The following is a 13264-nucleotide window of genomic DNA, read 5'->3' as shown; positions in this document are numbered from 1 at the left end:
ACAAAGTCTCGGGGCATCCGGGTATCACTAAGACCTTGGAGTTAGTCTCTCGCTCAGTGTGGTGGCCTAGTCTTTCTAAAGACGTTAAGGAATTCGTCCATTCCTGTCAGGTTTGTGCACAGCATAAGGTTCCTCGTTCGTTGCCTATCGGGCAACTTATGCCTTTAGCCGTTCCTCTCAGGCCATGGTCTCATATTTCCATGGATTTCGTGGTGGACCTTCCCCTTTCAGCCGGATTGCGAGTCATTTGGGTGGTAGTGGACCGTTTTAGTAAAATGGCTCATTTCATTGCTCTTCCCCGATTACCCTTTGCTCAAGGGTTGGCAGTTTTGTTCCTCCGCCATGTGTTCAGGCTCCATGGTTTGCCCACTGATGTTGTCTCTGATCGGGGTACACAATTCATCGCACGATTCTGGAAACGTTTTTGTGCCTCTTTGAAGATGAAACTGTCTTTAACATCGGGTTACCATCCACAGTCTAACGGGCAAACCGAACGAGTCAACCAGTCATTAAAACAGTACTTACGCTTGTATTCGGCCAAACTTCAGAATGATTGGTCCGAGTTTCTTCCTTTGGCCGAATTTGCTTATAATAACTCTTGTCATTCCTCCACCAAGGAGTCTCCATTCTTTTCAGTCTTTGGTTTTCATCCTAGAGCCAACTCTTTTTTCCATCATTCTCCAGTTTCCTCGTTGACCTTAACCTCCCATCTCAGAGCAATTTGGAGAAAAGTGCACCTTGCCCTCAGAAAAGCGGCCTTCCGAGAAAATAAATTTTCTGATAGGCTCCGACGTCCTTGCACTTTTAAGGTGGGAGATAAGGTATGGTTGTCAACTCGCAACATCAAGCTTCGACAACCCTCGGCTAGACTGGGACCTAAATTTATTGGATCGTTTCTTATCATTAAGAAGGTCAACCCAGTTGCTTTTCGGCTACGCTTGCCAAGATCTCTCAGAATTGGGAATACTTTCCATTGTTCCCTGTTGAAACAATATGTTTCTTCCAGCAGATTTCCTCGGAGGACCTCCCAGGGTAGATCTCCAGTGGATGTGCAGGGACAACAGGAGTTCTTGGTAGAGAAGGTGTTAGATTCAAAAGTTTCCCGGGGCCGGCTTTATTTTTTGGTTCACTGGGAAGGCTATGGTCCGGAGGAAAGGTCTTGGGTCTTGGATAAGGATCTACATGCCCCTAAACTCAAGAGATTATTCTTTCAGGAATTTCCTCAGAAACCTGGCTTTAGGGGTTCATTGACCCCTCCTCAAGGGGGGGGACTTCCTCCCGGCCCGGCGCCTAGCAACTAGGGACGCCGAGCGCGCTGAGCCGCCGGGTCCCTAGCAACGCTAGGACGCCGTGCACGCTGAGCCGCCGGCTCCCTAGCAACGCTAGGACGCCGGGCGCGCCGAGCCGCCGGGACCCTAGCAACGGGGACGCCACGGACGGACCGCGTTCCCCGTTGCTGGGTTGATTATTTAACTGTGCACACATGTTTTCTGGTCGTGCAGCAAGGCAGCTGCACGACATTCATTGTAATCAGGCTCTGGACTCTGATTGGAGGATTCCCTGCTAAATACCTTCTCAGTGCCTCACACAGACGCCGGTGATAGTTTCCTGCATGCTGCTCATGTTGGTGAACGTCTGTTCCTGGTCTGCTGTGCCCGGTCATTCCAGTCCTCTGAGTTCCTGAGTCTTGGTGTTTGTCATCTCATCCCAAGGAGTTCTCCTGGTCCTCATTTACCTGTGACAGTCTTTAGAGGATCTCGTTTGGTTTCGTGAGTGGCGGCTCTGCCGCGTGCTGCGGCCTAGGCCGCTTTATATTGTGTTCTGGTTTTGGAGCATTTGCGGAGGTATCCGCTTCCACAGTCCTCTCCGGAACTCGGCGGTGCCGTGTAGGAGAGTGGACAAGTGGAGTATTTTGGTTGTTCTTTTCCCTGGCGGTAATCCGCGCATACTTTAGTTTTAGGTTTGTTAGTAGCCCCTGGCCTTGTTGTTTAGTTAGAGGGCCCCTTGTTATCACCCTGTCTCGGTTCACTCTTTGTCTCTCATTAAGACCTGAGGGAGCATCGGAGTTGGGCAGACGTAATCTGCCCTTCAAACGCGGCTGCCATGGGCCCAAGCAACCATAGTCTCGCAAGAGTGTACTGACAGCACGGGCGAGACAACGGAGATAGGGCGCCAGGGGCTATTCCCATTCCTTTCCCCTTTCCCAGCATTACGTTCTGGTATTCAGGTCCTTTCATATAAGATCACCCCTGACCTGAGTATTAGAATCATAACACACTGTACTACTATATACTGGTGGTCACCACAATGCAGCACTGTACTACTATATACTGGTCCACACAATGCAGCACAGATATTGAGCACTGATCTGGAGAATAGAACTGAGTCTGATACGGAGCTGCAAGATACAGCAATGGACAACTGTACTGTACTACTATATACTGGTGGTCACCACAATGCAGCACTGTACTACTTTATACTGGTCCACACAATGCAGCACAGATATTGAGCACTGATCCGGAGAATAGAACTGAGTCTGACACGGAGCTGCAAGATACAGCAATGGACAACTGTACTGTACTACTACATACTGGTGGTCACCACAATGCAGCACTGTACTACTATATACTGGTCCCCACAATTCAGCAAAGATATTGAGCACTGATCTGGAGAATAGAACTGAGTTGGACACTGAGCTGCAAGATACAGCAATGGACAACTGTACTGTACTACTATATACTGGTGGTCACCACAATGCAGCACTGTACTACTATATACTGGTCCCCACAATGCAGCAAAGATATTGAGCACTGATCCGGAGAATAGAACTGAGTCTGACACGGAGCTGCAAGATACAGCAATGGACAACTGTACTGTACTACTATATACTGGTGGTCACCACAATGCAGCACTGTACTACTATATACTGGTCCCCAAAATGCAGCAAAGATATTGAGCACTGATCTGGAGAATAGAACTGAGTCTGACACGGAGCTGCAAGATACAGCAATGGACAACTGTACTGTACTACTATATACTGGTGGTCACCACAATGCAGCACTGTATTACTATATACTGGTCCCCACAATGCAGCAAAGATATTGAGCACTGATCCGGAGTAGAACCGAGTCTGACACGGAGCTGCAAGATACAGCAATGGACAACTGTACTGTACTTTTAAATACTGGTGGTGCATTGTGCACTGTACTACTGTATACTGGTCCCCACAATGCAGCACACTGAGCACAGATATTGAGCTTTTCAGGCAGAGAACGTAGCCACGTCCTCTCCGCTCAATCGACAATGCACGAGTGAAAATGGCGGCGACGCGCAGCTCTTTATATGGAATCCGAATTTCGCGAGAATCCGACAGCGGGATGATGACGTTTTCCCCCGTTCAAATTTTGCGTCTTAGGTGGGAAGAACCGAGGCTGCCTCGGACCCGTGTAAGCCACGTGAAGTTCGGTGGGGTTCCGATCTCGACGAACCGAACCCGCTCATCTCTAATTCTAAATGTCTTGTGTAATAAATGCATTCATTTCAAACACAGTAGGGTGTGGGTACATTAATGTGGTGCTTACACTTCAGCACAGTGAGCCCTTTCTCATACCCTCGAACATTTTACACATAAAAATCGGTACAAATTAGAAAAGGGGGCGTGGCCACGGGTAACCTTTTCCTATACTTTCAATAGAAGTTTGGAGAGCCAAAAATCGGTACAGACCATAAAAAAAGGTGCTGTACCTATTAAAAAGGTACAGTTGGAGGGTATGCTTTCTGCCCCTCTGTCTGCATAGGCACAGTTTTACGGCAACTTCTCCCAAAAGGAAAAAGTTATCATTATTTCTCTTACGTCCTAGAGGATGCTGGGGTTCCTTTTAGTACCATGGGGTATAGACGGGTCCTTTGGGAGCCACTGGCACTTTAAGAGTTTAACAGTGTGGGCTGGCTCCTCCCTCTATGCCCCTCCTACCAGACTCAGTTTAGAAAATGTGCCCGGAGGAGCCGGTCACAACTCGGGGAGCTCCTAGGAGTTTTCTTAGTTTTATTGTTTTCTAGAGTTTGTTATTTTACAGGCAGGCAGCTGGCAACAGCCTCCCTGCTTCATGGGACAAAGGGGGGAGAAGGATCCAACCCTTGAGGTTAATGGCTCCTATCTCCACTGACAGGACACTGAGCTCCTGAGGGTGATGATTGTTAGCCGCCCGAGGCGACCGCTCACTCCCGCAGTACGGCCGCCACCCCCTAACAGAGCCAGAAGAAAGAAGAGTGGTGAATCTGACGCCGGAGACCCGGTAAGCAGGTCCCCAGTGGGAATGGCGGCACAAGGGTGGGAGCGCAGTTCTGACAGGCTGCGCTCCGGAAGGCTCAGCGGCACACTGTGAACGGCGCTGTGAGGGGCGTCCTGGGCCTGCGCGATACCCTACACTGGTCAAACATAGCTTTCAAGGTCTAACCCACTGTTTGCTGCAAAAATTACCTCATGCCAGTATAATCTCTAAATGCGGGAAGACGTGCCATTACAGGGAGCGGAGCTTCTCCTCGGAGCGGATCCAGCACTAACCAGCGCCATTTCCTCCCTGCAGACACTCGCTGACAGGGTACACTGTCCTCCACATAACTACACTGAGGTAAAAGGTGTTATAAAAGGGGGGGGGGGAGTAATATTATGTACTAGCTACCCTGTTAAGGTTACGCTAGTCAGCGGGGTTTTAATCTTTCTAAAAGCCTATAAGGGCGCGCTGTGGCTGGTTTCTTATGCTCTGTGACTCTCTCTGAAGATATTCTGGGGGGAAGGGGGGGACTGTGTTGACATTTTCCTGTGTATGTGTAATCCACTTTACCATGTTTAAGGGACTTTTGTGGTCATTCCGAGTTGTTCGCTCGCTAGCAGTTTTTAGCAGCCGTGCAAACGCTATGCCGCCTCCCACTGGGAGTGTATTTTAGCTTAGCAGAAGTGCAAACGAAAGGTTCGCACAGCGGCTACAAAAAAATTTTGTGCACTTTCAGAGTAGCTTCAGACCTACTCAGCACTTGCGATGACTTCAGACTGTTCAGTTCCTGTTTTGACGTCACGAACACGCCCTGTGTTCTCCCAGCCACGCCTGCGTTTTTGCTGGCACGCCTGCGTTTTTTCGAACACTCTCTGAAAACGGTCAGTTGACACCCAGAAACGCCCTCTTCCTGTCAATCACTCTGCGACCAGCAGTGCGACTGAAAAGCTTTGCTGGACCTTGTGTGAAACTACATCGTTCGTTGTAATAGTACAACGCGCGTGCGCATTGCACCACATACGCATGTGCAGAAGTGCCGCTTTTTTGCCTGATCACTGCGCAGCGAACGAAAGCAGCTAGCGAAGAACTCGGAATGACTACCTTTGTCCTTAACTGCAGAATGTATATCTTCTGCTGGGGAGTCTATACCATGCTCAAAACTGTACACATTTCAGGCTTCGGTGGCAGATTCCCCTGGGGTGGTCTCCATAAGGTGTACTTTAGGAATATATTGCTTCCAATATGTCCCATACTGGGTAGAAGCCACAGTTTTGAGAAAAGTGGGGTTTCAAATCCCACTGCTGTGCCTCTCACCCCAACTCCGTACTCTAGTAAGCGTACACTTACCCATATAATGCATATATATGAGGGGTCCAACATATGTTTGAGGCTATTAGGGATGAGGAATATTATATATATATATATACACACACACACACACACACACACACACACACACACACACACACACACACACAGTATATATAAATAATGAATGCCTTCCCACTGTGTAGGGCGTTGAACTCCTTATTTGGGAAAACCTGAGTACACCCAGAGTTATTATCCACATCCCCATAGAGTGTCTAAATTGTCAAATATGGTTGTCTTACCTGTCCCTGATACAAACTCCACAAAGGCTGATCACCTATTGAGACTAATCTGTAATACTGTACACTGCTGCAGGTGTGACTCAGAGACCCACTTTTGCATACAACTCTGGGGCTATTGTAACGTGATCAGCCTCCTTACTTGATGATTTAGATTCTATGTGTAGAAGTGACTTGTACTTGTTTCTATGGCACATACATCTTCACGGCGAGACGCAATGACGGAGATTGACCTGCATAATGCAAGGACCATTGCTCTGGCAGTTTCGACATGCAGGGGACAATGGCTAAACCAATGGACTGCGGATACAGAATCCGAGTAAGGTATGACAGGTCCGCCCTTCACAGGTAGGACCCTGTTGGGACGCATGGGATACGTGATTATCCATGTCAACTGCGGGTAAGTCGGTATGTCTTCCTTCCGCAGCTGCACTGACCAGGAAATTATATCCTACACCTACACTGCCATTCCTTCGAACATGATTCCACATATTCCTCCACTTCCTTTAGAGGACGTTGGAGAAATCCAGAAAACCTGCGCCACCAGGTTCCCAGGGACGGATTTTAAATTCGGCCTTTTTCAAACCCTTAGGTTTGTCAGTGGACCTCACTGCCTGGGGATCAGGCAGGTGGGAACGAGACTAAAGAGCTTCAATAACACATCTGCCTAGACCCCTGCAAACAGTTGGGTTGCCCAGGGTGCAGACTAGAATTTCTAGTAATCCCACTTTACAGATTATTCAAATCAGGCTTACTAGCTTCTCATGCAGAAAGTGCACTACTGCTGGAAGCTATCATATCATTTGTCAAACTAATGTTATTATTCCAGTTCCACCTCATTTACGTAACAGGGGTTACTATTCAAACCTGGGGTTACTGATCCCTACTGGTGGGTGTTCAATTCAGGATGGAGTCTGTGAGTGGTGACCTCTGCTCGAGATGTTGAGGAATTCCTGGTATCCCGGGATATCAGGGGTGTGTACTTCACATTCCAATCTGGCCTCTTCTCTAGGCCTATGTAGGGTGGCCCTACAACTGTGTCACTTCCAGTTCCAAAACACTGAGCTTGGCTTCTGCGCAACACCAGGGGTGTTCATCGGGGCCATAGCAGCCGTTATACTCCTGCTCCACAAACCAGGAATGGACATAATTCCATATCTGGCCGACCTTAACATCCTCCAGGGAGATGTTGTTATGGATTGTTGCTCTCTCAAATCAACTGTCCCGGGAACTCGGGTGGATCCTGAAGCTTCCAATTTCACATTTGAAGCTGATAAGGAGGCGTTCCTTCCGGGGGATGATTCTCAACACGGAAGTGCAGAGGGTGTTTCTACCGGTGAAGAAAGCGTTGGTGATCCAATCAATGGTCCGGGATGTCCTGATGCCAGCCCGGGTATCGGTTCATCAGTGCATTCGCCTTCTGGGGAAGATGGTTGCCTACTAAGAGGCTAGACAGTACGGAAGATTCCTTGCACGGTCTTTCCCACTGGATCTCCTGGTCTTATTGTCAGGATCTCATCTTCACATGCACCAGTGGAAACGCCTGTTGCCGAAAGCCAGAATTTCATGCCCCTGGTGGCTGCAAACTTCTTACCTACTCGAGGGCCGCAGGTTTGGGATTCAGAATTGGATTCATCTTACCACAGATGCAAGTCTATGGGGTTGGGAAGCAGCCGCTCAGGGGGAAAACTTCCAAGGAAAGCGGTCAGTTCAGGTATCTTTCCTTCCAATAAACATTCTGGATCTGAAGGCCGTGTACAACGACCTTCTACAAGCGGCACAACTTCTGCGAGATCAAGCCGTTCAGGTTCAGTCGGACATCGTCACAGCGGTGTCCTACATAAATGGGCAGGGCGGAACAAAGAGCAGGGCTGCAATGTCAGAGGTGACAATAATCCTCCTCTGGGCAGAGAAGCATGCGCGGGCGCTGTCAGCAGTCTTCATTCCGGGAGTGGACAACTGGGAAGCAGACTTCCTCAGCAGACACGATCACCATTCAGGAGAATGGGGCCTCCATCTGGAGGTATTCGCAGAGGTAACAAGCCGATGGTGTGTACCTCAGATAGACATGATGGCCTCTCGCCTCAACGAGAAGCTTTGGAGATACTGTTCCAGGTCACGAGACCCACAAGCAGTGGTGGTGGACGCCCTGGTAACTCTCTGGGTGTCCCAGTCAGTGTATGTGTTCCCTCCATTTCCACTCATCCCATGAATTCTCAAGCTAATAAAAAGAACAAGAGTTCAGGCGATCCTCATTGCTTCGGACTGGCCAAGAAGTGCTTGGTATGTGGATCCTCTGGAGTTACTGCTGGAAGATCCGAGGCATCTTCCTCTTCGCCAGGACCTTCTGCAACAAGGGCCGTTCGCTTATCAAGACTTACCACGGCTACGTTTGACGGCATGGAGGTTGAACGCCAGATCTTAGCTCGGAAGGGCATTCTGAACAAAGTCATTCCTACCCTGATACAGCCTAGGAAGGGGGTAACGTCTAAACATTACCATCGCATTTGGAAAACGTACATGTCTTAGTGTGAATCCAAGAAGTTTCCTACGGTCGAGTTTCAACTAGGACGGTTTCTCCTTTTTCTGCGAGCAGGTGTGGTTGTGGGCCTACGCTTGGGCTCCATAAAGGTCCAGATTTTGCCCTTGTCCATTTTCCTCCAGAAACAATTGACTGCTCTCCCTGAGATTCAGACTTTCTTGATAGGGATTCTGCACATCCAACCACCCTTTCTGCCTCCTATGGCATCTTGGGATCTTAATGTGGTGCTACAGTTCCTGCAGTCGGATTGGTTTGAGCCTTTAAAGGAGGTGGACGTCAAGTTTCTCACTTGGAAGGTGGTCACACTGTTGGCATTGGCATCTGCTCGACGGGTGTCAAAATTGGGGCATTGTCATGCAAGAGCCCCTACTTGTTTTTCCATGAAGATGGAGCTGAGCTCAGAACGCGTCAGCAATTTCTTCCAAGGGTTGTGTCGGTTTTTCATATCACCAACCTATCGTGGTGCCAGTGGCTACTGGCTCCTCAATTACCTCACAGTCGTTGGATGTTGTGAGGGCTTTGAAAGTTTCGGTGAAGAGGACATCTCGTCACAGGTAGTCGGACGCTCTGTTTGTCCTTTATGGTCCCAAAAAAACTGTGTTCCCTAATGCACACCGAGTGAATAATATTACTACATAATAATAGTCAGATAATACGGAGATCTTAGTTGCGTATATCTGCAGATATAGGGTTAAGCCCCCAGGCCGATCGACAAGGCTTCTCCGTCACTGGGGGTCCCTAATACTAGGTATGGGCCCGGGGTGCAGGACCCCACGATGTCGGCACAGGTCGGCCACCCCAGGTCAGCACACTGGTGAGAATTAATAGGGGTTAATAAGAAGCACAGAAGTGCTATGTAAGTGGTGTGATTAAAATAATATATACAAAGTGATAGGAAAAATAATAAGTGTTAATAAAGTGTTAGGGTGTGCAGCCCAGCCATACCGACACAGGGGCCACCGCACCCCACACCCACCCCATAAATAATTACAAATATATCTGGGTTAAATTCCCAGTGTAAGGCCACATGATAATGGCACCTACAGCATCTGAGAACCAGCTTACCTGGGGATACCCCTGGCTTCCCCTGTGGCACTTCTGGAGTCAGCAATCCCTCCTAATGCTGACCCATTTATGCCTCTCTATATACAATACACAAAGTGGAAAGCTGCTCAATCAGATTGACCAGCTTTCCACTTTGTGTATCCTTTATGGTCCCAACAAGGTTGGGTGTCCTGCTTCTAAGCAGACATTTGCTCGCTGGATCGGGTTTACAATCCAGCATGCTTATTCTATGGCATGCCTGCCGTGTCCAAGATCTGTTAAGGCCCACTCTACTCGTAGAGTGGGTTGTTCCTAGGCAGCTGCCCGGGGTGTCTCGGCTTTACAGCTTTGCCGACTAGCTACTTGATCGGGGTCGAACATGTTTGCTGAACTTCTGCAAGTTCAATACTTTGGCATCTGAGGACCTAAAGTTTGGTCACTCCATTTTGCAGGATCCTCAGCACTCTCCCTCCCATACTGGGAGCTTTGGTACATCCCCATGGTACTAAATGGAACCCCAGCATCCTCTAGGACGTAAGAGAAAATAGGATTTTAATTACCTACCGGTAAATCCTTTTCTCGTAGTCTGTAGAGGATGCTGGGCGCCCGCCCAGTGCTTCGTTTTCCTGCGTTGCTACTTGGTTAAGTATTGGTTCAGCTGTTGCTGTTCCTCTTTCATGCATGGTTAGCATAGTTTCTTCAGGTTACATGCGGATTGGCATGGTTGCTTTCTGTTTCATGCTAGATAACATGTTTTCTTCGTGTTTCATGAGGGTTGGCATGATTTATTCATGTTTCATCCTGGTTGGCTTGATTACTTCATGTTGCCTGCTGGCTAGCATGGTTTCTTCATGTTACCTGCTGGTTGACATGGTTTCTTCATGTTTCATGCGGTTTTGCATGATTTCTTCATGGTGCATGCTGGTTAGCATGGTTTCTCCATGTTGCATGCTGGTCAGCATGGTTAGAAACATAGAAACATAGAATTTGTCGGCAGATAAGAACCACTTGGCCCATCTAGTCTGCCCCTTTTTTTTTTTTTATATTATTTTTTATCTCTAACCTTATTTGATCCTTATTTCTTTGTAAGGATATCCTTATGTCTATCCCATGCATGTTTAAATTGCTCTACTGTCTTAGCCTCTACCACCTCTGATGGGAGGCTATTCCACTTGTCCACTACCCTTTCTGTGAAATAATTTTTCCGCAAATTTCCCCTGGTTTTTTCGATTCGGTGTGAGCTGGTGTGAATCTCACCACTACCTGTATTTTCTTCTTTCGAAGTATGTTCGTCTCCTCAGGCACAGTTTCTAGACTGAGTCTGGTAGGGGGGGGGGGGGGGGGGGGGGTGAGGAGCCAACCCACACTAAACTCTTAAAGGGCCAGTGGCTCCCAATGGACCCGTCTATACCCCATGGTACTAAATGGAACCCCAGCATCCTCTACAGACTACGAGAAAAGGATTTACCGGTAGGTAATTAAAATTCTATTTTATTAAATTGTTATGGTTTATTTATAAGGTGCCACAACAATTAGGGGTCTATTTACTAAGCCTTGGATGGAGATATAGTGTATGGAGATAAAGTACCAGACAATCAGCTCCTAACTGTCATTTTTCAAACCCAGCCTGTAACATGGCAGTTAGGAGCTGATTGGCTGGTACTTTATCTCCCTCCACTTTATCTCCACCCAGGGCTTAGTAAATAGACCCCTTAGTGCTGTAGAGTGCTGTAGTAGAGTTTATTATAAAGACATATACAACAGACAAGCAATGTTCTGGACTTTCAAGAACCATAATACAGAGCATAAGACATAACAGGAAATGTGTTATAAAGAACAAGCCAGTGGTGAGAGGAAGCTCGTGAGGCGGTTTTAGTAATGCCATTAAAGTGTGTTTATAGGGTGAGGGAAGAGGCCACTGGAGAGAGAAAGCTGAAGAGGTGGACTAGGGCCCTCATTCCGAGTTGTTCGCTCGGTAAAAATCTTCGCATCGCAGCGATTTTCCGCATAATGCGCATGCGCAATGTCCGCACTGCGACTGCGCCAAGTAAATTTGCTATGCACTTAGGAATTTTACTCACGGCTTTTTCATCGGTCTGGCGATCGTAATGTGATTGACAGGAAATGGGTGTTACTGGGCGGAAACAGGCCGTTTTATGGGCGTGTGGGAAAAAACGCTACCGTTTCTGGAAAAAACGCAGGAGTGGCCGGAGAAACGGAGGAGTGTCTGGGCGAACGCTGGGTGTGTTTGTGACGTCAAACCAGGAACGACAAGCACTGAACTGATCGCAGATGCCGAGTAAGTCTGGAGCTACTCAGAAACTGCTACGAGGTGTGTAATCGCAATATTGCGATTACTTCGTTCGCAATTTTAAGATGCTAAGATTCACTCCCAGTAGGCGGCGGCTTAGCGTGAGCAACTCTGCTAAAATCGCCTTGCGAGCGAACAACTCGGAATGACCTCCTAGGTGCGGAAAGGTACAGAGGGGTAGATGTATGAAGCCTGGAGAAGTGAGAAAACAGTGATAAGTGCAAGGTGATAACGCACCAGCCAATCATTACGGGTTTGAATAATGACAATAAGGAGCTGATTGGCTGGTGCGTTATCACCTTACACTTATCACTGCTTTATCAATTTTCCAGGCTTATTAAATCTTCCCCAGAGTGAGATATGGAGTGGAGAAGGCAAGAGAGGATTGGGTCAAGAGGGCAGAGAAAATGCGAGGAGAGCATGCATTTATTAAAAACACCCCAGATGGCATGATTTGATTATGGGGGATTGTAAACTTTTTTATACGAACTAAACTCTCAGAAAAATATGTATGTTACAATGCCAACGCAACTGAAGAAATCTTCTTGGGCATTTTTCCTGCTACTGAAGCATGCAATATATGACCTTCTAACTGTTGTGTAACTACAAGTCCCAGAATGTCCTGCTAGCTAGAAGCTGGCAATGCATGCACAGATTTGTGTGTGCCGGAGAGCCACAGCTTCTAATATTCATGTCTAACGTATCTTTGCTTTTGTTTGCATCTGTGTAAGAGAAGCCTGGCGCCTGGCCCGTTTTACGGGCAAAGAGACCCCATAAGTTTGGACATGTCTTATGTTTTCCATGTTGTTCAACTGTGTGTCACTGGGCGCACTTCTGGACAAAAATCTTCTTCCCTTTTTCTACATCTCCCATTTTGGATTCTCCTCCACTGTACTTTAGGGGGGGGGGACACATTAATTATACATCACATTTACAAACTGTAAAGTAAACAGATTACTAGAAACATCTCAATATTAAATGTAAGATGCACATATTTATAAAGAGAGAGGATTACAGTAAGAAAATATTCCTTCAATATAAAAAGCACATTTATTGCTACTGGCACTAGAAACGTTTGTGTATGATCACTTTGCATATGTCTATATACTGGGGATGTAGTCAATAGATCAACAATAACAATCTCAACATTCATTATGTCAACAGTTATGCTGACACTGTCCAAATTTTGACAGACGTGTCGCCATTCTCAGAATGCCAACAGGCAAAATGTTGACATGTCAGAATGTTGACATTAGGGTTAGGCTACAGGGGGAAGGAGGTTAGACTTAGGCACTAGAGGGAGGGTTAGGGGTAAGGATTAGGGTCAGGGACAGTGAGGAAATACTCAACCAAATGCCGGAGGATCTGAGGTCTGACCCAGAAATCACAAGAACCCAGAACTCTGAAGTCAACGCTGGAGCTACTGCAGCTGTTGGAAACAGGTAATACACCATACACCTAAAGATTTATTATCCAATCTGGCTGG

General features: G+C 47.5%; 1 pseudogene; it reads right to left on the bottom strand.

Moving 5' to 3' along the window:
* LOC134943401 (cytochrome c, somatic-like) overlaps positions 1 to 12651 on the bottom strand; it is a 36505-nt pseudogene extending 23854 nt beyond the window's left edge.
* Positions 12652 to 13264: the final 613 nt, after the last annotated feature.

The sequence above is a fragment of the Pseudophryne corroboree genome, chromosome 7, assembly GCF_028390025.1.
Source record: "Pseudophryne corroboree isolate aPseCor3 chromosome 7, aPseCor3.hap2, whole genome shotgun sequence".
In the NCBI taxonomy this organism is placed as follows: domain Eukaryota; kingdom Metazoa; phylum Chordata; class Amphibia; order Anura; family Myobatrachidae; genus Pseudophryne; species Pseudophryne corroboree.
Note: the sequence above shows the minus strand (reverse complement) of the source record. Positions and strands in the feature narration are given on the sequence as shown.